The sequence below is a fragment of the Phacochoerus africanus genome, chromosome 1, assembly GCF_016906955.1.
Source record: "Phacochoerus africanus isolate WHEZ1 chromosome 1, ROS_Pafr_v1, whole genome shotgun sequence".
NCBI lineage: Eukaryota > Metazoa > Chordata > Mammalia > Artiodactyla > Suidae > Phacochoerus > Phacochoerus africanus.
This window is the reverse complement of record NC_062544.1, coordinates 69,749,046-69,774,372: the sequence shown is the minus strand read 5'-3', so window position 1 is coordinate 69,774,372 and position 25,327 is coordinate 69,749,046.

The following is a 25,327-nucleotide window of genomic DNA, read 5'->3' as shown; positions in this document are numbered from 1 at the left end:
CATGTTATACATGACACTCTAGTATCTATATTTCAGGCTATTGCTCTAAGTTTGGTGAAACTACTTATTCTCTTGCTTCCTTTATTTTTCATATGTAAATGTACATAAATAATAGTTTACTTATCTCAGAAATATGAGGCTTATTATATTAATAAATGTGAAAGAAATTTCCTAGTAATTTAGTTCAAATAAAGCATGCGATTATTGTAACTTTTCATCCAATAGTCAAATTAAATGGTCTTTTTATCTCTTTGCTAGTTTTGCATAGGAATGAAATGCATTTATTTTCTCAGTACAAAATACAAAATTCACAGTAATGAGCAGATGATGTCAGTGAAGACAATTTTGCAATGATTATATTATTATTATTATTATTATTTTAAGGGCTGCCCTTGTGGCATATGGAAGTTCCCAGGCTAGGGGTCGAACCAAAGCTGTAGCTGCCAGCTTATGGCACAGCCACAGCAACACCACATTCAAGCCACATCTGTGAACACCACATCTTATGGCAATGCTGGATACTTAACACATGAGTGAGGCCAGGAATTGAATGCATGTCCTCCATGGATACCAGTTAGGTTTGTTACCACTGAGCCAAAATGGGAACTCCTGATTATCTTAATCATAATAAAAAATGTTATCCAAATCATAGGACATAAAAACTCAGGGATGCAAATTTAGTAAATGGGAAGACAGAGAGTATTTCAGTGAATTCATTTGTTTACAATCCTGGTATTTTAATCTTATTGGTCAATCAACACACACATGCACATATATATGTAATTGAACTGAACATGTATTTTTGTGTAAAGTAAGACCATTTATAATTTATGAGACAAACATAACCTAGATCTTTGTATTCATATAAAATGTTTTAAAATAGTCTCAGTTTATACTAACTCATTTATGGAGTGATTGTTATAAATTGGAATGCAGAACATAGAATTGCATAAATCAAAATTTTAAAATTTGCTAAATTATCAACCATAAACTGCCTTTACTAAGAGTAGTCTCAAGTTCTAATCTAATAAAAAAGAGTATATATACACAAAAAACTTTAAACTTTCAAATTGCAACAAATAATCAAATATTATTTCATAAAATATACTTAAGTATTTTATCTGATCACTTATTTTAGACATCAGAAATATTGATATTTATATTATTATCTTCAGTTTAATTAGATGTTAAAATAAATACAAGGGTTATATCCAATTATAATTATTGCAGTATCCACTTTTGTCTGAAATGCTCCTTAATAATAGAACATAGCAAGTCTCTTTATCTCAAATCTGAAAATGAGGTTTCCACCATTCTAACTTGTAATCAAATACAACAGTTTACAAGAAAATTAGAGGTCAGTTTACATTAAACAGCATAAACCAAAGCTGGCTAACTTAATAAAGCATGGTGGGAAGACCATTATCTAAGTGGGAGGCAGGCTTAATACACCCTGTACCTGTAAAATGCCATTCATAGAAAATTGGCTCAAGATTTATAGCTGTAGATAATAATTCAATGTCAGCAAAAACCAGGGCACATTCTTCAATAGCAAAAATTAACCCTTAAGGAAATAGTAGTATAATATTTCTGTATGGGAGAATTATACCTGCTAAAGACCCAAAAAAATAGGTGACTTAGAATTTGGCAAAATCCCCCCCAAAAAATTTTTATATACATATTAAAATATAAATCATAGCCAAATATAGGCCTCACTTGATTGTGTTGAAACTTATATTCATTCAATGTTGTAATGTAAATATAAATCATAATATCAAACAACAAAACAGAAAGCTCTTAGAAAGTTTATGGGAAAGTTTGCTTTTAGGAGACAGAAATCTAATCTATAATACTTAGACACATAAATGGTGACAGAGTTCCCATTATGGTGCAGCAGAAATGAATCCAACTAGTATCCATGAGGATGTGGGTTCAATCCCTGGCCTAGCTGAGTGGGCGCAGGATTTGCCATTGCCATGAGCTGTGGTGTAGGTCACAGATGTGGCTCAGATCTGGCAATGCTGCAGCTGTGGAGTAGGCCAGCAGCTGTAGCTCTGATTTGACCCCTAGCCTGGGAACTTCTACATGCTATGGGTGCAGCCCTAAAAGGCAAAAAAAATATATATATATATAAATGATGAAGATTTTACTATGTTGATTTCATACAACACTACATGAAAAAATGTTTTATCTGGAAATGAATCTAAACTTCTATTTCTACCATATTACATTAACTTCACAAAACAAACTGAAAGAAGTAAATTTATCAGCAGCCTAGAAAAGTAGAACCAGACTTTTCAATATGAGTGAAGCATTTCATTTGCATAACTAACTTCAAAACAAAGGTAACCACAAGCAATCAAGCTCATCAAGATAAACAAATTGAAAATAAGTAGGAAATTCATAGCAAATATGATTCTACAAGGGGATAAGCATTAATAAGTTTCATTGCAGGTAGTTAATATCACACAAACCATTGTGAAATATTGTTTTTTTAAGATATTAAATGCATTTAGGGAACATTTTTTCCCCTTTCCTTCTTAATGTCTGTATTTGGAAACAAAGCAAAATAAAATTCATGCTCTTAATCAAGGATTTTTCTAGTTCCTCTGGATTCTAATTTCCCAGTTGGCTTTACATCTCATGAAACTACAAAGAATAACCTCATTAACATTCTGAGCATCTAACAGCACATTGCATCAAATACACACTCAAAAGTGTCCCAGACAAGAAATAGACAGGAAAAAGAAATGTTTATATATCAGTTGTGAAAAACCGTACATATAAAACCCTGTCGAATTCTATGTCTATATTTGACAGTGAAAATATACTGCATATCAAATCAGTTTTTTCTAGTTTCACCACTGATACCGTTCCTATGAATGGGCAAAGTTTAACAGTCAAAATATTCAAAAGACATTATAATATGTGCTGAATTTCATTTATTCCAGCTAGGTAGTTCATTGTCTCAAAGCCTGATTGTGGACATGATTTTCAAGTATACCAAGTAGCAAAAGAGTTGAGGCAAATTATACTAAGATATCTCGGAATTTCTTCTGATTATTAGTAAAGAATAAAAATATCCATGGACTGGGGGAAAACAAAACCTTTTTCATTAAGCGACCATTTCATTTTATAGTGTTTATTTCTCATTTTATTAGGAAGGACATCATTCTTTTAAAGGGCACAAAAGATTAGAAAAAATATATTTTCTGTCTGACATGAGACATTAATAGAGTAGAAATGTCTATTTGGTGTCACGTTAGGTCAGATGGCTTTGTCCCCACAGTCTGCGACCCCTGTGAAATTAAAGTTCAACATGCAATGTCTCCAAACCTACCAGGGAAGAATTGTATTTTTTCCCAAAACAAAAACGGTAGTCATATTTTTATTGTAAAAATAAGCAAAAAAGTGGCATTTATTAAAATGATAATGTTTTTCATGAAGTGGTTAGTATTCTATTATTTTGTATTAAAATGACAGTAAACCTAGATGGTCACTGATTGGGAGATAAAATATGTGTGTGTATGTGTGTTTGTATGTATATTTGTGTGTGTGTAAAGTAAAAATTTGTTTTCTATTGAAAATTACAATTGTGTTTTGGAGGTAATTTACATAAAATAGACTGACACTTTGTATAGATCCATGTGGAATAAGTTATTCCTTTGGAGGGTCATAGAGGGGCTGACCATAGGCAAAAATAAAGGAATAAATATTTCTCCTTCAACCTCTTATTCCATTGCTTCTCAAGTTTTGAAATTCTATAATTCTTCTCAGTATGACTGTAATGCCATTCTATTATTCCACAATGATTCCATTGTTTGCCTCCTACTAAAATATCTTGGACCACTCCCCTTTCCCCAGGCCACACATCAGACTCTGAGTCTTCAGGAGTCTTTACTAAACAAAATGACCTTCTCTTGTGATCTACCCTTGAGAGGTTTTGCTAGTTCTACTCTGATCAATAGATTTCAAAAATAAATGTAAATGAGTTACAATGGCTTAATACATTGGCCGGCTGTGTATGTACATTTCAAAATAGATTTATGTACTCTAATGAAAAGCTTGAGTGTCTCATATAAGAATATAGTCACTATGGCTTAATTTATGATACTTGGAAATGGAAGTGGTGATACTGGAGTTAGACACAGGGAAAAAGAATAAAGGCTTAACAAGCATTGCTTTCCACAGATTGTCTTGCATCACAAAAATGCAGAGGCCCACAAACTCTATAGTTTCCAAACTTCTACTTGAGATTTGAGATTTGAGACTTAAGTGGTTGATCCTACCTTTCCAAATCAAGTTTTTGTTTATTTGAGTTTTTAAAAAATGTAATTAGAGTTTTCATCTCTACTCCTGTTCATACATGATCTCTAGTTACTATCAAATTGTTTCACCGAAATTTTACAATTTATGCTTTTAAAAGATAGGAGTTCCCATTGTGTTGCAGTGGAAATGAATCCGACTAGTATCCATAAGGATAGAGGTTTGATCCCAGGCCATGCTCAGTGGGTCAGGGATCTGGCATTGCCATAAGCTGCGGTGTAGATCTCAGATGTGGCTCAGATCCCATGTTGCTGTGGCTGTGTTGTAAGTTGGCAGCAGGTCTGATTTGACCCCTTGCCTGGGAACTTCCATATACTATGAGTACACCCTTAAAAAAAGAAAAATAAATAAATAAATTTTGTTTCTACAAGACATATCAGGTATACGCATGAGGAGCTTATGTGGGAATCTGTTTATTTGTTTTACACATTTATTAATTTTTAATTTTTTTTAACTTTTTGTCTTTTTAGGGCCACAACCATGGCATATGGAGGTTCCCAGGCAAGGGGTCTAATCAGAGCAATGATTGGGGAGGAGTTTTATTTGTGTTTCTGTCCTAAAAATAAAACCAAATGTTTAAATGTGGAAAAAAACAAAAGACAAAAAGCAAACAAAAAACTTCTAACATGTTCTGAGGCATAGTTTGTATAAACTACGTGACAGTTTATGAGAAAGAGAAGTGATTGAATGACATAGAAGCAGATTAAAGAGCCATTTGTATAGTAAAACCATTGGATTTGATACCCATGTAAATGTAAGTAGGAGAAACGTAGAAAAATAGGGAAGACTTTGAATACCTACATCTGGCAAGAGAGACCTGTCCAAGAATGTTACAGGATGGTAATACATTGTAAGGAGGAAAATAAGATGTTGAGCTGGATTTGGGATGAGATATGTCATGGGCATTTAAGAAATCTGAATTTAGTACCTGCATTTTAGAAATCCTTGCACATGGGATGTTCCAAGTAATTAGAAAGAGTGAGAAACCACAGAGACCTGAGAATAAAACTTAAGTTAATTGCTGTTTAGATGGCACACCAGGATGCCAGTAAAAAAAATAAATAAATAAATAAATAAAATAAAAAAAAACATAGAAGGTATGACAGAACAGCAGATGAATCAAGAAATGAGAATTTGAAGAAGGATTTTCAAATAAAACTTGGTAGTTATATTCCAGGCTCAGTGAAAATTAACATTCAATTTAGAAGAAAATTGATCTTGGTAATCAATTCTATGGCATGGTCAAATATTTTCCCAAAATCAGTGCTAAATGGAGTTAAATACAATGTACATTAAAACAAAACAGAATATTCCAAACTGAGAGTAGAGGTTAGATTTAAATAGGAAGAGGAGTTCCCACTGTGGCTCAGTGGGTTAAGAACCCAACATAGTGTCTGTGAGGATGTGGGTTCGATCCCTGGCCTCACTCAGTGGTTAAGGACCTGGTGTTGCCACAAGCTACAATGTAGGTCACAGATGTGACTCAGACCCATATCGCTCTGGCTCTGGCATAGGCTGGTAGCTACAGCTCTGATTCACCTCCTAGCCTGGGAACATCCATATGCTATAGGTATGACCATCAAAAAAGGGAGGAAGGAAAAATAAATAGGATGAAACCCATAGAGAAGTAGAAAAAGTTCTTCCTGTAGGAGGCTGGACCAAGAAAGGAACAAGAAAGCACAAAGCTTTTGGAGATAGAGAGGTCTGTGTGTTTGGACGAATTCTAAGATGCCCCCAAATAGGTTGCACTTTAACACAAACCGCAAGTGCCTATGCTTTTTCTAGCCAATAGATTATGGCAAAGGTGATGAGAAATCACTACTGTAATTATGTTAAGAAACAGGAGTTATCTTAGCATATCAGAGAGGGAAGTTCTCCTGCTGGCTTGAGAATTAAGAAATAAGATGTTACTTAGTGAGGGGGCTTGTGGAGGACCACGTGTAAGGAAAGCAATGCACAAACAAGGCCTCCAGGAGCAGAGGGCAACCCTCTGCTGACAGCTGGCAAGATAGAAGTGGTCTCAGCCCTACAACTGCAAAGAACTATAATTTTCCAACAACCATGCGACCTTGGAAGAGGTCATAGAGTTTGCAAAAGGAAAAAAGTCCTGATAAACTTTCGTCATAGCCTTATGGTTCCCGTCCAGAGAAACCCACCAAGCTGTGTCCAGACTTTGAACCATGGAAACTATGACATAATAAACATTTATTTTTTCCCTTTTTTTCTAATGAAAACCAAATAGTTTTATTTCAGGAAAAAAAAATCCCTAGAAGTGGAATATTTTTTTGCAGATTTTTGTTTTTCTTTTACAATACATCCTTTAATTATAACACCCTTTCTAAGAGGTTACTAAAATCAAAGCAATACTTTCATATTACCATTGTGTTTATATACAGTAGGTCTTTGTTGATTACCTATTTATATATTGTAGTGTGTGTTTGTTAATCCCAAACTCCTAGTTTCCCATTTGATAACCATGAATTTGTTTCCAAAGTCTGTGAGTCTGTTTTTATTTCATAAATAAATTCAGTGTGGTCATCGTCAAAAAGTCAATAAGCAATAAATGCTGGAGAGGGTATGGAGAAAAGGGAACTCTCCTACACTGTCGGTGGGAATGTAAATTTGTACAACTACTATGGAGAACAGAATGGAGGTTCCTTAAAAAAACTAAATGTATAATCCAAAAACCCCACTCCTGGGCATATATCCAGAGAAAACCATGATTCAAAAGATACATGATTCAAAAGATACATGCACCCCAATGTTCACTGCAGCACTCTTTATAATAGTCAATACATGGAAGCAGGAGTTCCCGTCGTGGCGCAGTGGTTAACGAATCCGACTAGGAACCATGAGGTTGCGGGTTCGGTCCCTGCCCTTGCTCAGTGGGTTAACGATCCGGCGTTGCCGTGAGCTGTGGTGTAGGTTGCAGGCGCGGCTCGGATCCCGCGTTGCTGTGGCTCTGGCGTAGGCCGGTGGCTACAGCTCTGATTCAACCCCTAGCCTGGGAACCTCCATATGCCGCGGGAGCGGCCCAAGAAATAGCAACAACAACAACAACAACAAAAAAGACAAAAGACAAAAAAAATATAATAGTCAATACATGGAAGCAACTTAAATGTCCATAGACAGAGGAATGGATAAAGATGTGGTACATATATATAATGGACTATGTGTCAGCCATAAAAAAAATAATGAAATAATGCCATTTGCAGCAACACAGTTGGACCCAGAGATTGTCATACTAAGTGAAGTAAGTCAAAGACCAATATCATATGGTATCACTTATATGTGGAATCTAAAAAAATGACTCATATCAACTTAATTACAAAACAGAAATAGACTCACAGACTTTTAAATAAATGTTTCTTATTTGATACTCCAGTACAAAATAACACAGTCTGGAAAGGAATCGTATGTATCATATATTAATATATATCATATGTTAATATATATCATATATTAAATATATATATTTATATATAATTTGCATTGGGGACAGTGGAAAAAATTGACTCAACAAACAGAATATACACCTGAGCCTGGATTCAAATCCTAGCTTTGACAACTGTTAGTGTTGTAAGCAGTAATTAAGTTCTCTATATCTCAATGACTTTATTGGCCAAATAGGGTGATAGTATACCTATTTCATAGGATTGCTGTAAAGGTTAAAGGATTTAATTCAGTTTAAATGCTTGACACACACTAAATACTCAAATAAATGTTAGTTATGCTTATAAATGTTTGGTTTGGGGTGGGGTTAGGTTTGTTTTTCTTTAAAAAATTGAGCTAATTTGTAGAGGAGACAGAGAGATGAAATTAATGATTCAGAAGAAAGAGATTGCTAGACAGCATAACTATGAAAGGAACTGGATCCAGAGAACATGCAAAGTAATGAGTGATGTAAATAAAGATAACTATTAAAAATATATTCTGGTTTTACTTCATTTTGAAAAGTGAAAATATAATTTAATGATTTTAGTGAATAGAATTCACAAGTCTACAGCCAGTCCTTAATAAAACAGGTGAAAGAAAAGAGATGGCCAGTATCAGAACATTACTCAACATTTATTTTCACTCGAAGAACGGAAGATTGAGACATAGACATTATATATACATATAGAAAATATTTTTGTTAATAATGTTCTATTATTTATTAAAATTTCAATTTATATCTTAATATTTATCATTTATACTTTCCATAGACATTCATGTCCATGTGTGTACATGTTCATATTTAAAAGATATCTGTTCAACACTTATAAGAAGTAAAGATGTTAAAATGTATTCACTCTAGAGAATTTTAACACTTACAAATTGTTTTTTAAGCAAACTGTCTGGGACTATTTGAACATTTTTATGTTTATTAAGCATTAGGCACTTTAAAGGAAAGTGTTTTTTCTCTCACCCTTCCTTAAATTATCAAACCTAATTTCTTAGCTCCATGGGGTGGTCTCTTCAAAGAAATTTTCTGAAAATACTGGTTTTCAAACTCTAGTGGATTTCATAACTAGAAAATGTTCTTCAAATGATCTTCATTTATTTGGAATTAGTCACTTATTCATTCCCAAATATTTACTAAATGCTTATCATGTCCATTTTGAGAAACAGTCAAATATTCGATAGACAGTAATTCTATTTTGTATCTTAGTCTTGTCAAGTTTTCTAAAATATTTTAAACTGCCTTAGATGCTAATAGTAAATATCTCTGAGAGCTTTTCTATCTCAGTTGACTGAAGACTAAGTGTCTGTTTTACTAACTCTTCAAAATGACTTGGGATACTGAAGGAAACCACTTAAAATTTTCCAAGAAAACCATTATTCTGTGGTCTTAATAGTCAATTTCTTGGTCTCCTTTTAAGTGTGGTATAAATGAGAGGTTTTATTTGAGGTTAAATGTTGGGTCTAGATTCTCAGGCAGCCTAATATCTGATTTACTAATCTGAAAACATTCTATTCATCTATGTGGATGATTCCTACTATACCATGTACACTTTTTGAGCTTCGAGAATATATTCTTTTATGAGAACTGCTAAATATCTTAAGGATCAGAAATTATAGCATCTCCTTTTCTTTCCAGGAAAACAATCCAATGATCTTTCACTTTTGAGAATGACCAGAATTATAATACAAGCTATGTTGGATTAGAGTAGTTACTGAAAAGGTAAAGAAGCAGGATTTAGAAATAGTAGAACTAAAATGTAAGGAATGTCCTTAGGGCAAGAATGGTTCTGGAAATATTAAGATGTGATATTCTGGCAAAAACACATGGTTTTCATTATGAATCCAGAATAAAAAGCCATGGTGATAAACTTTTCCAAGAGTAGGTGTTGGCTTTCTTTATAACAGTTACCACTTATCTCTGTGATAGCAGTAGTGAGATGTGTTTAATAAGTAGAGGCAATGAGCACCCTGAAAAACATCAATGGCACTATAATTTTAGACATAAGTTGTTTAAGTCATGCAGCTTTTACCTTTAATCACATCAAAAACTTATTGATACTTTCACTGTAAGTCAATCACACCTCTTTGTAGAACCAAGAACCAAAATCTAGGATTCTTCATGTAAACTTAGTGTTTTCTTCTCTGGATTTTTTTCATTTTATAGAGACAGAGTTGCCATTGTTGATTTTGAGAGCAGGAACAGGGGAAAATTGTTCTACTTAATATTGTATCATAAGTCTATCACAACTGCTGTATAACATTTGGAAATCCTATGGATGCATGTAAGAGATTTGAGTAATATTATGCATTAATATAACATCTCTCTTCAAATCCTACAGCATTCAGTAAAATGTATTAGTGTTCCTTATTGAGACTTTAGGAAGGAGCCTTGGATATAACTTATATGTGGAGTCTAAAATATCTCACAAATGAACCTATATATAAAACAGAAACAGGGAGTTCCCATTGTGGCACAGTGGAAACAAATCTGAGTAGGAACCATGAGGTTGCAGGTTCTATCCATGGCCTCGCTCATTGGGTTAAGGATCTGGCGTTACCCTGAGCTCTGATGCAGTTGGCAGACTCGGCTCAGATCCTAAGTTGCTGTGGTTGTGGTGTAGGCTTGCAGAAGTAGTTCTGATTGGACCCCTAGCCTGGGAACCTCCATATGTCGCAAGTGCGGCCCTAAAAAGCAAACAAACAAACAAAAAACAGAAACAGGCTTACAGACATAGATAACAGACTTGTGGTTGCCAAGCGGGGAGAGGGGAAGGAGTGTGATGATGGATGGGGTGTTTGGGATTAGTAGATGCAAACCTTTACATTTACAATGGATAAGCAATGATGTCCTGCTGTATAGCACAGGGAACTCTATCCAGTCTTGGCATAGAACATGACTGAAGATAGTATGAAAAAAATAATGTATATATATCGCATGACTGGGTCACTATGCTGTATAGCAGAAGTTGGCACAACATTGTAAATCAACTATACTTTAATAAAAAATGCTTCTGAGTTTTATCACATTTCTATATTTTGTAGTATTTGCAAGGTAAGATATAGATTAAAATGAGAAGTATTCTGTATGTGTTCACTTTTCCATCCATCAGAAATTTATTAATGTTTCAATCAGACAAAATTAATCTCAGAAACTATTTTAAAGTGAAAATACACAGACACACACACACACACACACACACACACACACACACACCACAAAGAATAAAGAGTGATAAGAGGAAAAGAAACTGCATACCTCATTATTTCTTAATGAAAATTGCTATAGGTCAGTTGAAAGCTTATCTATACATATAAACGTTTCAAGTCTTTTTAAAGTATATCTTGGATATTTAACAATGACTTCCAATTTTTCAGGACTATTCAGCAATAGTAATATCTCAACATCAAAATCTAGTGTTAATTTCTCAGTTCACCATGGTGTATGTTGTAGGTTAATTTTTTTCCTAAATGTACTACATATTTATTTCACTTAAAAGGATAATAAGTTGAACCTCTTAATACCTTGTGACTATTGAAAGAAATGTTACTTTGGGATAGACCAATATAAGAAATTACCTGAGAAACAACCTGAAGGGCTTACACAATGGATTATCGCCTTTCACTTGAAGGAAATAAATTTTGAATATATTATGACAGGGGGAAATATCTAGAGGAAACCATCCAAAACTAATTTTGCCCTGTCATAAGCAAAAATTGAGCCTCAGGTCCTTGACATCACAGATAGCTGACTCATAATATATAGTTACCATACACATTTTTGATTATTTTTATGAGCTCCAGGGAAATAATATTTGATTTCTTGTTATATAATGCATAATAATCACTTTAAATCTCTACACCATGACCATATTTTTACCACATTAGAAAAAAATTAAAAAACAAATTATTGTGTTTTTATACCCCAATGATGAAAATTTATTTCAAGACTAATTTGTATGTAGATCAATAATAAAGCAAGGAGAATATCAATGTACTGATTAATCTGAAAATCAATAATGAAATTAACTCGGTCACTTAACCTGTAATAAAATAAAAATGTTTCAATTCACAATTGGATTTTAGGGTGGTATGAGACTCAGATTTAATCTATAGAAACAATCACGCAGAGCTGAAAGTTATGTAGCTAGGACAGCTATCTACTAGCAAGGGAGAGTTACAGATGAAAATCAGCTGCTTACTAGCTATGTCATCATGGAAAGATGGCTTAACTTCTCATATCCTAAGACTTAATTTAAAAATAAGCATGATATTCCATCCATATTCTGGACCAAGATGGTGATATAGAAAGCTCTTAAGCTTCCCTCTCTCAAGGACATGAAATGCATAGTTAAACTTGGAACAATTCCCTTTGAGAGAAATGCAGAAAGTACTTGAGTGACTCCTGCATGTCACATAACTGGACTGAAGGGTTTGAACCACACATCTGACACACCAATTTTTAAGGCTGCCACCCAAGGAATGGGCTTCTACATTGCTTAACTCTAATAGCCAATGAGGCATGTATTCATGAGTCCCACAGTGCTATGGGAAACAAAGAACAGTTGTTATTGGGCACAGACACATTTACCATTCCTATCCTAGAAAGTTCAGCAAAATGCTCATTTCACAGTCTTCCTCAGGCAAGGTCTGACTGCATACTTTCCCACCTTCTGACTGAGAGTTTGATTTCTAGAAGTCAGTGAAATCCTCCTATTTGGTACACTAACTGGTCTTGGCCCACTCTCAGCTCCTGGATGCCACTAAGAAAAAAGACAATGGCTTAGACAATCATAAAGGTTTGAGAGGCAACCAGGAGCTTGGGTAGAGATGGTTAAAGAATTTCATCTTTTACATGAAACTAATATGTTAGGACTAGAAAGGGCTATTTTATCTAATGCATATAACCCAATACAGAGATTAAAGGAAAAATGAAGAAACAAGAGAATAAGATAAATCTCCAGAAAACAATCTTAATAAAATAGAGGAATGTGTATTACCCAATACAGAGTTCAAAATAAGTCAATAAGGATATTCAGCCAAATCAGAAGAGCAATGCATGAACATAGTGAGAATTTCAACAGTTATACAACATATTATAAAGCACAAAACAGATATCAAAGCTTAAGAATTCCATAAAGGACTCCTAGAATCTATCAAATGTTAAAAAAAAATCATCAAACTCAAAGACATGGAGTAGAATTCCATGAATCAGAGAGGCAAGGATGTAAATTTTGTCACTTTTATTCAACATAGTACTGGAAGTCCTAGCTAGAGGAAACAGTCAAGGAAAAGAGTTGTTAAAGTTACCATATTAGAAAGGAAGAAGTAAAATTGTCCTTGTTTGTATTATGACATGTTATTTTGTATAGAAACCTTAAAAACTCCTCCAAAAAACTATCAGATTTAAAAAACAGATTCAGTAAAATTGCAGTACACATTATTAATATACAAAAATAAGTTGTGCTTCTATACACTGACAATGAACTATTGGAAAAGAAATTATCAAACAATCTATTTACGATTAGCATTATAAGCAATAAAATACTTAAGAATAAATTTAACCAAGGAAGTAAAAAATTGTACGCTGAAAACTATAAAATACTTATGAAGGAAATTGAAGAAAATGCAAATAAATAGAGATTTATTCTGTGCTCATGGATTGGAAGAATTGACATTTTAAATTGCCCACACTAACTAAAGCAATCTATAGATTCAGTGCAATCCTTATCTACATTTTAGTGGCATTTCTCACAGAAGCTAAAAAAAATCTAAAATTCCTATGGAGCCACAAAAGATCACAAATAGTGAAAGAATTCCCGAGAGTAATGCTGGAGGCATCACATTTCCTGATTTTACACTATATTAAAAGTTTCTTATAATCAAAATAACATGGTATTGGCATAAAAAAACAGATGTATAATTAATGTAATGGGAAGTGAGGGCCCCAAAATATACCAATGCATATACAGTCAATTTTTTTTTGACAAAAGCACCAAGAATGTACAATGTGGAAAGGATAGTTTCTTCAACAATCTTGACATAGAAAAATTTGAACGTCCACATCCAAAGCATAGAACGAGACCCCTCTCTCATACCATATACAAAATCAACTTGAAATGCTTTAAAAACTTAAACATAAGACCTGAAATAGTAAAACTCCTAAAATCAAACCTAAGTGATAATCTCTTTGACCCTGGTCCTAGCACTGTTTTTAGATTTGACACAAAAAGCAAAGGCATCAAAAGCAACAGTAAACAAATAGGAGCACATTAAAACTAAAAAGCCTCTCTGCAGCAATGGAAGCTATCAACAACAACAAAAAAGGTAATATATAATCTATAGAATAGGAGAAACCATTTGCAAAGTGCCTAATTGATAAGGAGTTAGTATCCAAATATTAAAAAAAAACTTATGCAACTCAATAGAAAAACAAATAATCCAATTAAAAATGGGGAAAAGACCTGCATAAACATTTTAAAAACAAGATATCCACCAGGTACATGAAAAGGTGCTCAACATCATTAATCATTAGGGAAATGCACATCAAAACAACAGTAAGATATCACCTAACATCTGTCAGAAAAGTTGTCAGAGAGACAAGGAATAATCAGTGTTTGGGATGTAGGGAAAATGGGAACTCTTGTACACTGTTGGTGGAAATGCAAACAAGTAAAAACAGTACAGAAAACAATACAGAGAAATTAAAAATCAAGAAATTAAAATTAGAATTACCATATGATCCTTCTACCGCACTTCTGGATGTATATAATGAAATCATTATCTTGAAGAGATTATCTATACTTCTATGTATGGCAGCATTATTCACAGTAGCCAATGAATGGAAACAACTAAGTATCCATTGATTGGTGAATAGATAAGGAAAATGTGATATACATACATAAATACATATATAGACACATACATAGGAGTGAAACACTGTACAGCCTGAAAAAAAAAGGAAATTTCCATTTTAAAAAAACATGATGAAACTAGTGGGCTTAATGCTAAGTGAATTAAACTAGACAGAATTACAAATGCTGCATGGTACCACTTATCCTTTACATGTGGAATGTAAAAAAAAGTTAAATTTATAAAAAATGTAGATTAGTGGTTGACAGGGAACGGAGTGGGGCAAATAGGTGGAGGGAATAGGTAGAGGATGGTAAAAAAGATACAAACTTTCAATTATACAATGAATAAGGGATCTGAGGATCTAATGTGTAATAAGTGAGGGTAATTGATAATGTGTAATAAGTGAGTGTAATTGACAACACTGCACTGTATAATTTAAATTTGCTAAGAGAGTAGAAATGAAGCTTCCTTACCCCCCAATAAAGATAAACACATGGGGTAAGTGAGGATAATTTCACAACATACGCATATATCATATCATCACAGTGTACACTTTCAATATATCAAAATTTTACTTGTCAATTATATCTCAATAAGCTTAGTAAAGATCCATGAAAAACAACATGTATTCCCCGGGGTTATTTTGACTCTGGAATAAAATACAACATAAATGTAAAGATATATTATGAACATCAATGATCTTCATAAATATTTTCAGGGACAAACAGTTCCCAAGATAATATGTTACCTTGTCCCTGAAAAGATAATATGTGTTGCATGTATGTGTATGTATCACCCAAATTTAAACCCTTTTCATCTTTTCCCTATTAAGGTAATCTGAGAGTCACTTAAATAAGTTATCAAGGCTCTTTTAAAAGGGTCTTTCCCAATTCATTTCTTATTAACATAATTTAAAAATTGCCAGTGTTCTTACAGATTTTTACTTTGAAAATTAGTAATTTCAAAATAAAACAGAATGTTGAACTTAACAGTACTCTCCAGCAATGCTGTGAAGTGGACAGTGTGAAAAAGTCCATGACTTTCCTGTTCTGACAATAAAATTATTCTTTTATTAATGCCGCCCAAATGACTACATTTTTTTTTCTTTTTCTTTCCAATTTGACATTCATATTATGCTGTTGGCTCACATTTAACTTGCAATTATAGCTCAATTCTTTAGTAGTTTTTCACAGGATATACTGTTATTCTAGTCCTAAACTAACCTGTAATTTTCAAGTTAGTCCTTTTGAATTTGTATGCCTTGTTATTGCCTATATTACAATTCTGAAATCCAAGGAAACAGATCCCTAAATGGACTTGTATCAGCTACAGATACTTGAACTTGTACTGCTGTCTTGATGTAAGCTGCTAATACAAATGTTAAATGTATTATTTAACATTAATGAATATGAATGTTAAATATAGTTTACTTATTAACCTTAGGTTGATTACTGCAATTTCAGGAATTGGGTCTTTTTGGATATGCTTGCTCAACCACTGAAAACCACTTAACTGTATTTTTATAATTTCACATTCCTTTTTTGAAGCAACTCTTAAGAGAACCTTTGTCTAAATTTTACTAAAATCAAGATACACAGCATTTAATCACAGCAATTTTAATGTGTGATATACTAATTACACAAAAAGAGAAAATAAAACTAGTTGTCATGATGTTCTGAGACTTAGATTGGATTTGAGATTACTGCATTTTTTTGGAAGGTTATAATCATTCTTTTATTTAGCTTGTTGGCACATCACAGAGCTAGAGTTAGCAGTGACTATTGAATAATAACCAGTAAATTAGTTGAAGTAATGTCACAACATGTTTCTTATATGTAAATCAAACAAATAAACAAGGAGAAAAACTGCTTCTTACACATTTTGGTTGAGAGGGATTTTTACTAAGAAAGCAACTAAATTGCTAAATTTGATTTTATACTGCCATTTTCTTATTCTCTGGCTATTTGTAAGATCTTGTTCACCTAGCTCTCAGTATGATGTTTTGGTAAAACTAAAGGATTTTTAGGAAATTTTTAACAAATCATTGGCTCTATTGATGACATGAGGGGGAGGTTTTCTGTAATTGATGCTGCACTGGTGGAGGTCTTTATCAAAGCCAAGTGGATGGCATCCATTACAAAAGACTTTGTCTTGCAACTCATTTGTTTGCTGCACATGGAGACAAGCATGTCCAGTCTGCACCACTTGAACTGGTGTACATCTACTTGTATTTCATCCAACGTGACTTTGGACCTTGAGGAAACTATGGTTTTTTTCAAAAAAAAAAAAAAAAAAACTAAAATTACCTGTCTTTTATCTACAAATTTACAAGGGCAGCTGACCAAAGAGAATTACCATTAAATTTCTACTTAATGGTCTACTCATGGTGGGAAATGGCATTGTCATTATATTTCTTCCTTGTACTGTCACTATACTTTTTTGTTGTTGTTTAGCTAAGTTTTTTCATATATAATCATTTCATATAAAATGATTTTTGTTGTTGTTTAGCTAAGTTTTTTCATATATAATGATTTTTGGGTTTTTTTTTTGTTATAGCCGGTTTACAGTGTTCCGTCAATTTTCCACAGTACAGCATGGTGACCAGTTACACATAAATGTACAGATTCTCTTTTCTCCCATTGTCATGCTCCATCATAAGTGACTAGATATAGTTCCCAGTACTACACAGCAGGATCTCATTGCTTATCTATTTCTAAAGACAATAGTCTGCATCTATTAACCCCAAGTTCCCAATCCATCCCACTCCTTCCCCTTCCCCTTTGGCAATACTACTCAGCCACAAAAAAGAATCAAAATAATGCCATTTGCAGCAACATAGATGGAACTAGAGACTCTCATACTAATTGAAGCAAGTCAGAAAGAGAAAGACAAATACCATATGATATCACATATCTGGAATCTAATATACACCACAAATGAACCTTTCCACAGAAAAGAAAATCATGAACTTGGAGAATACATTATACTTTTTTTTTTAAATGAGAAATGCTTCCAAGGGTATTTTTGCTTTGTTGTCAACATTGCTCACTTTAGCACTTGAAACTTTTCTTACTACAATGTACTCATTACTCCAAAATGATCTTTTACTCGCATTTCTTATCTACCTTATAAAAAACTTTTTTCTTATTCCCAAATTGATACAGGTTTAAAGATGTGAAATAGAAGAAAGGAAAAGGAGATTCATATTACTTTTTGTCAAGTAGCTTTTGACAGAAGAAATTCCTTTACTAGCCTTTTTCTATATTTCTCTATCACACTGCCCCTGCCTCTGAAAGGATTTCCTTCATGATACTCTAGACTCACTCCCCCAATTTTGATTTTAACTTTTACATATTGATAGTTGTTTCTATAAACTTGGTCCCAGGTTATTTTTCCAGAAAAATGAAATTAAGCATCTCTCTCTTTTCATAAAATTTGTTTCTATCATAGGCAATGTAAGAAAAACAGGCAGAACATTTTTGACATAAACCATAGCAATATATTTTTGGTCAGTCTCCTAAAGTAAAGGAAATAAAAACAAAAATAAACAGAAACAGTTCATGGACATGGAGAGCAGACTTGTGGTTGCCAGGGGGAGCGGGGAGGGAATGAGATGGACAGGGAGTTTGGCGTTGGGTGGACTCTATAATATTTGGAATGAATGGGCAGTGGGGCCCTACTGTACAGCACAGGGAACCGTGTGTGACTGGGTCACTTGGATGTACAACAGAAACTGAAGAAACATTGTAAATCAACTACAATGAAAAATAAAAATAAACAAATGGGAGCTAAATAAACTTAAAAGGTTTGCACAGCAAAGGAAACCATCCCCAAAGGAAAAGACAACCAACTGAATGGGAGAAAATATTTGCAAATGCAATGATTGATAAGGGATTAATATTCAACATATGTAAACAACTCATACAACTCAACATCAAAAACAACCCGATTTAAAAGTGGGCAAAATAAAAAAAAAAAAAGGGCAGAACTGAATAGACATTTTTCCAAAGAGGAAATGCAGAGGACAAATGGGCATATGAAAAGGTGTTTAAGACTGCTAATCATCAGGGAAATGTAAATCAAAACCACAGTAAGATATCACCTCACACCTGTCAGAATGGCTGTCATCGAAAAGAACACAAATAACAAATGTTGGTGAGAATGTGGAGAAAAGGGAACCCTGGTACTTTGTTGATGGGAATCTTAAATTGGTGCAGCCACTGTGGAAAATGGTATGGAGGTTTCTCCAAAAACTGAAAGTGGAACTACTATATGACCCAGAAATTCCACTTCTGAGTATATATCTGGAAAAAAAAAATCCCAAAACACTAATTTGAAAAGATACATGCACCCCAATGCTCATAGCAGCATTATGTACAGTTGCCAAGATACGGATATAACCTGTGTCCATCAACAGATAAATGGATAAAGAAGAGCGGTATATATATACATTTATAATTTATTCATTATATATAATATATATATATAAATAACTATTCATCCATAAAAAAGTATAAAATTTTGCCATTTGCAGCAACACAAATGGAATTGGAGGGCATTATACTAAGTGAAATATGTGAAAAAAAGACAAATACTATATGATCGCTTATATGTGGGATCTAAAAAATACAATAAACTGCTGAATGTAACAAAAAAAGCAGCAGACACACAGATATAGAGAAAAAACTAGTGGTTACCAGTGAGGGGCAATATAGAGGTGGGGATGGGAGGTACAAACTATTGGGTATGAGATAGGCTCATTAATGTATTATACAACACAAGGAATATAGCCAATATTTCCTAATGACTGTAAATGGAAAGTAACATTTAAAACTATATAAAAATAAAAAAGTAAAGTCTGCATTAATTCTTAAATGCTTATGTACACTTCTAAAAATATGCTATTCTAGGAAATTGCCTTGGATTAATATCAATCTTCACTATCCCTAGTTCACAGAATCTCTTTTATTCCACTTTTGAAAAGGGTATCATTCTCATCATTAGACTTGTTTACATAATTCCTTAAAGAATTTCTAAAATGCCAAGCTTATTTTCTCCCCAATTACCCTCAAATACTTCAGTAATTGGCTCACTGTGGTCCAAATTTAAAACAAACAGTTCCTATCATTAGCTTTGAGAGAGAACATCACCTAAATAACTGTTAAAAACATCATAGATGCGTCATTTTTTCACACAAAAGATGTGAATGCAATCCCCAGGTAATAGTTCCTAGGTTTTAGTAATACAAAAATAATCATTCAAAAGTGTATTGAAAATAACCTGTGCAAGAAAATTCAACCTGGGAATTGGTGTGTCACATGAAAGTTGAAAATAAAACAGGGTATTCACTACAGGGGCCCTTGACATTGCTTGATAGTTGAAAGTTGTTCAGGGGTTGATTGCCCACCATGAGCTCTTTTCAAAGGGATCTATTCACGCACAGTACAACCTGCTGGAAAAGGTCAGTGGAAAAGTCAAAATTCTTAAAGCTGGGGAGTTTTATAACTTAATGAATCTTTGAAATGTTACTCACTACAGAGTGGAGTATGAATACGTCAGATCACCTGTAGGTAACTGGGGAGGAACTTAATGGATGGATGGACGGATGGATGGATAAAAAGACTTGAGAGTTGGATTTGAATTCCCCCTACTAGTCATCTAACTTTGAATAATACAGAAAACCAGTTTCAGTGGAATTTAATTTATAAAGTGAACTTAATACCTAAGGATATATTTTTTTTTCCAAGCGATAGAAAATTTTGTTGCTATAAAAGCCATGAGTAGTATTGGAGAAATGTTGAATGCTATTATTGCTTATTTATGACTCAAAAATATTTTGAGGCACATGATGGTGATTATTATTATTTTTAGTATTAGTAGATTGCCATCAGTATTACCATGAGTATCAGTTGTAGTACTAGTAGTGGGACTAATATTACATCATAAATGCTTTAAAACTTCTAGTATTATGCAGTCCAGAATGGAAAAAGAATTAGGAACCTGTGTGGATTTCGGTTAACTTGCAATTAGTTTTTCTGAGGTGGAGATCATGGACTTGGGTTAAGAGCTCTGCTTGTCAGACTTTCTAGCTCTCTTTACGATGCTTCATTTTCCAATAACTGAAACTGAAGTTCACACCCAGAAAAACTCAATGTGAGGGGCAAAATCTGAAAGCTGATTTTATGGAGAAGGCTGTTTGTGCAATGAGGTGTAATCTGGCACTAAGATTATATGTACCAGAAACCACCTAAGAGATCGAAATCTGGACAATCTCTGCCCCACTTCCCCAGCTCAGACTCCTGTCATTTTGGCTGAAATTACTGTTATGACTTCCTTTAAGCCCAAGACTGTCTAAGGCAGAGAAGAGGGACTGAGGTCCACATGCTAAAACCTTAGGAATGGCATAAAGATTATTGTCAATTTCCTGAAGTCAAGTATCCTGTTTCATTTATTTCCAACGTAGGAAATCATCTTGTCTGTTGAAGCAAGGTAGTGCAACACTAATTTGATTAGAATAAACAAAGGCTTTATTTTTTAATTAAGTTCTGTTCAGATTTAAAGTAAACTTAGAAATGCATTTTTCATGGAACTCTGGAGATGCTAATATACTGGAAACTTGAGGGTTTTGTTTTTTGTTTTTGTTTTGTCTTTTTAGGAACACACCTGTGGCATATGGAAGTTCCCAGGCTAGGGTTTGAATCAGAGCTGTAGCTGCCAGCCTATGCTATAGCCACCACAATGCCATATCAGAGCTGTATCTGTGACCTACACCTCAGCTTGTGGCAACGCTGGGTCCTTAACCCATAGAACTTGTGTCTTCCTGGTTACTAGTCAGATTCACTTCTGCTGAGCCATGACAGGAACTTCCATGAGTTATTTTTCATATATATATATATTTATGAATGTATAAAAGAAGAAACAGCATTTTATACTTGAAAGCAAAGACATTTTGAATAAAATCATTACTCTGGAATTTGCTAGCTCTATTACCTGAATGTTTAGCTTCAGTTTTCTCATCTGTAAACTGTACTAATAGCATTACACTAGAAAAATACTATATGGATTTAATTAATTCACTTATGCAACAGATAAACATGGTGAGTCCATTATGCTAGGCACTCATCAGTGACGCAATAACCAGATGTGCCTTGGATCTTACATTTCAGTGATGACAATGTAGGGATTATATTTGGCATAGAGCTAGGCAAAGAGCAAGCACTCAATAAAGGCCAATTTCTCTCCTCTGGAAAGGTCCACTGTTTAGAATTACTTTTAGATCAAAAGAACCTCTTATTAATGGTTGAAAATGTATTATACCTGTATTTCTATCAATCTGAAATTACAGCTTCTTTATATAAGCCTTATTCATATCTCAATTCTGTTTTTAGTGCTCATTCTTTGGTTTAAAATTTTTAAAGTACATTTTACTCAGTGAATATAATTCTTACACATAATTTTAATTTACCTCTCTCCCAGTTCAAGATGACTTTAATATGATTTACTAGTCTGGGCTTCCTGACATTCCTCAATTGTCATGTTCTCTTTATCCCTCACTCTGCTCCTATTGTACCAGACAAGATTCTTGGTTTACTCATCCTCAAATATGTCCACTACTTTTCTAGAGTTGTGCATTTTCACTTGCATGTAATAACTGTAGAATTTCTATCTCACTATATACCTAGTCTACCTAATCTTTAAAGAATCTGTAAACCAAGGGCTCAGTAAAAGATTCATTAAATGAACAACTAAGTATGTGAGTAATTCTATACTGTGAATGTCCTAAGAGTAAAAGCTTTCCTACTATTTTTTAACATATGGATATTTGTGTGTGTGTGTGTGTATAATATGCATATAATTTCATGTATATAAATGTATATACATATATATAGAGATGAATTATACTGTATAAACTTTGAATAAATTTAGTTCAAATAAATTGAACTACCTAACTCACTTTTAATTCATAATTTCAACAAAAGGTTAAAAAATATACAGAAAAAAGTAAACTATAATTCTATATATTTGATGTACTAGGATATTACTGTTTCTATTCAACAAATCCTTCAAACCATAGGTATCACAATGAGTCTTAAATTTAGTAATTGACAAAAACACTTATTGATCAACATTATTCTTAAAGACCATTAGAAGTTAGAACAGTTTTTAAAAAATGGAGATACCTTAGAAATCTATACATAGAATTACCATATGACCCAGCAATCCCACTCTTGGGCATATATTCAGACAAAACTTTCCTTAAAAAAGACATATGCACCCACATGTTCATTGCAGCTTTATTCACAATCGCTAAGCCATGGAAACAACCCAAATGTCCATCAACAGACAACTGGATTAGGAAGATGTGGTATATATACACAATGGAATGCTACTCAATAAAGAACAAAATAATGCCACTTGCAGCAACATGGATAGAACTAGACACACTCATACTAAGTGAAGTAAGTCAGAAAGAGAAAGACAAATACCATATGATATCACTTGTATCTGGAATCTAATATAAGGCACAAATGAACCTTTCCACAGAAAAGAAAATCATGGACTTGGAGAATAGACTTGTGGTTGCCAAGGGGGAGGGAGTGGGGTGGTTGGGGTTAATAGCTACAAACTATTGCCTTTGGAATGGATTAGCTACGAGATCCTACTCTGTAGCACTGGGAATTATGTCTAGTCACTTATGATGGAGCATGATAATGTGAAAAAATAGAATGAGTACATGTATGTGTAACTGAGTCACCATTCTGTACAGCAGAAAAAAAAATGTACTGGGGAAATACTATTAAAAATAATAAAAAGAAAAAGTGAGTTTGACATTGTATTTATGCAAAAATAATAATCCTCTTACTTGTATTGAAATGTATGTCAGACTGCAACTACACAGGTAGAATCAAATTGACAAATGTGCTAGGAATTTAACTCATGATTAGCAGAAGGTGTTGAAAAGCAAGAAGGGCTTTTCTCTTTCCTCTTTTCTTTTCAATTGTAATATTATAAGATAGCTTAATTGCACATTTTTATTCAACAGTCAAGTATCTTTATAAGGTTTATCCAGTGCTCAATTGAATATTATATGGTGTGACCTTATTTACAAAGGAAACTTGGAGAAAAAATGTTCATTTTTATCATAACGTACTGCTTGGTAAATATTCTTCCAACTTTTTTATGCAATTAATGATAATCATTCACAGTTGTAATGATTTGATAATCAAAATGCAGAAAGAAAAGTGGCTAGGTATACAACCAAGATAGTCCAAATGTTGTGGACTACTGTTAAATATAATTTAAATCCAATTTATTATTATTGAATTATCCACTTAAGTTGCTTTAAATTTTACATTTATGGGCAATGGTGAAGGAATTTAGACAGAAGAGGACTGGGTTTTTACAGGGTAGAATCACAGATTCTGAAGGTTATTACTTCTAGTCTCAAAAGAAAGTTTGCCTAAGTTACATATTGGAAAAAAAAAAAAGTTTAATGCTAAGCTCAAGACAATGGAGTTTAGGCAGAGTCTGGATTTCCAGGATAACCTTTTCAGCTTCAATCATTTTCATCTGCTAATGCAAAGGTGTATATGTCCAAGTAGATGAAAAATCTCAGTGGCAGTAAAACTTCATAGAAATATTCCTGAATGCCCTGTAAGAGCTTCCCGCAGTTATATTATGATTTGTTTGAATGAAGAAAAACACAAAATGATAAAAATAGAAATAAATAAGGACAGGTCTTTAGAATGTCAGATTGATAAACGATGGAAGCAAAGAATAAAGAAGTAATGGGGCTAGCCTGAAGTTACTTTGAGCAGTGCTGCAAAAGTGAACTAAAGATGGTGGCCTTGCCCAGCCAATGAACTCATCTGATAGTTAAGCATGTAGTTTCCCCGCACAGCAATTTGACTCAGCAGAAATAAAATAAAAATGGATATTTTAGCACATTACCTCAGGCTTATTGGTTCTCATTTGAGGATAAGGAGAGGCAGGTCAAAACTGTAATATTTCATAATACTATATGTCAATTATATCTGAATTTAAAAAATAACTATAATGTTTCAAAATGGTATGCCATTTGCCATTTTGAAATTAGTTAATAAAATGGCATCATACTTTCTAAAGTATAAGTGTTATAGTTCCCTTCGTGGCTCAGTGGATAAGGAACCCGAATACAACCTGTGAGCTGTAGTGCAGGCTGCAGATGTGGCTCGGATCCTGTGTTGCTGTGGCTGCAGTGTAGGCTGGCAGCTGTAGCTCCGATTTGAACCCTAGCCTGGGAACCTCCATATGTCATGGGTGTTGCCCTAAAAAGCAAAATAAATAAAAAATAAAAATAAAATAAAATACAAGTCTTCAAGGTTATGATGTGTGTATGTGTGTGTAATCATTTTATGCACATCATAAAAATCATAGTAATGAAATTGAGCAGGATCCTGTGGGGACCTCCTGGATCTAAAAGCCTTTCCCTGTTCCCTCTTTTCTTTTTCTTTGGCCACTCTCATGGCACATGAAGTTCCAGGACCAGGGACTGAACCTGTGCCACAGCGGTGACCCAAGCCACTGCAGTGACATCGGATCCATAACCTGCTGCACTACAAGAGAAATCCCCTTCCATTTTTGTTTGTAGGACAATGTCTTCAGCCTCCTAGATTTTCTCTGACCTCCAAATGGCAGATTCAAACAGTTAATAATTAGAACAGCA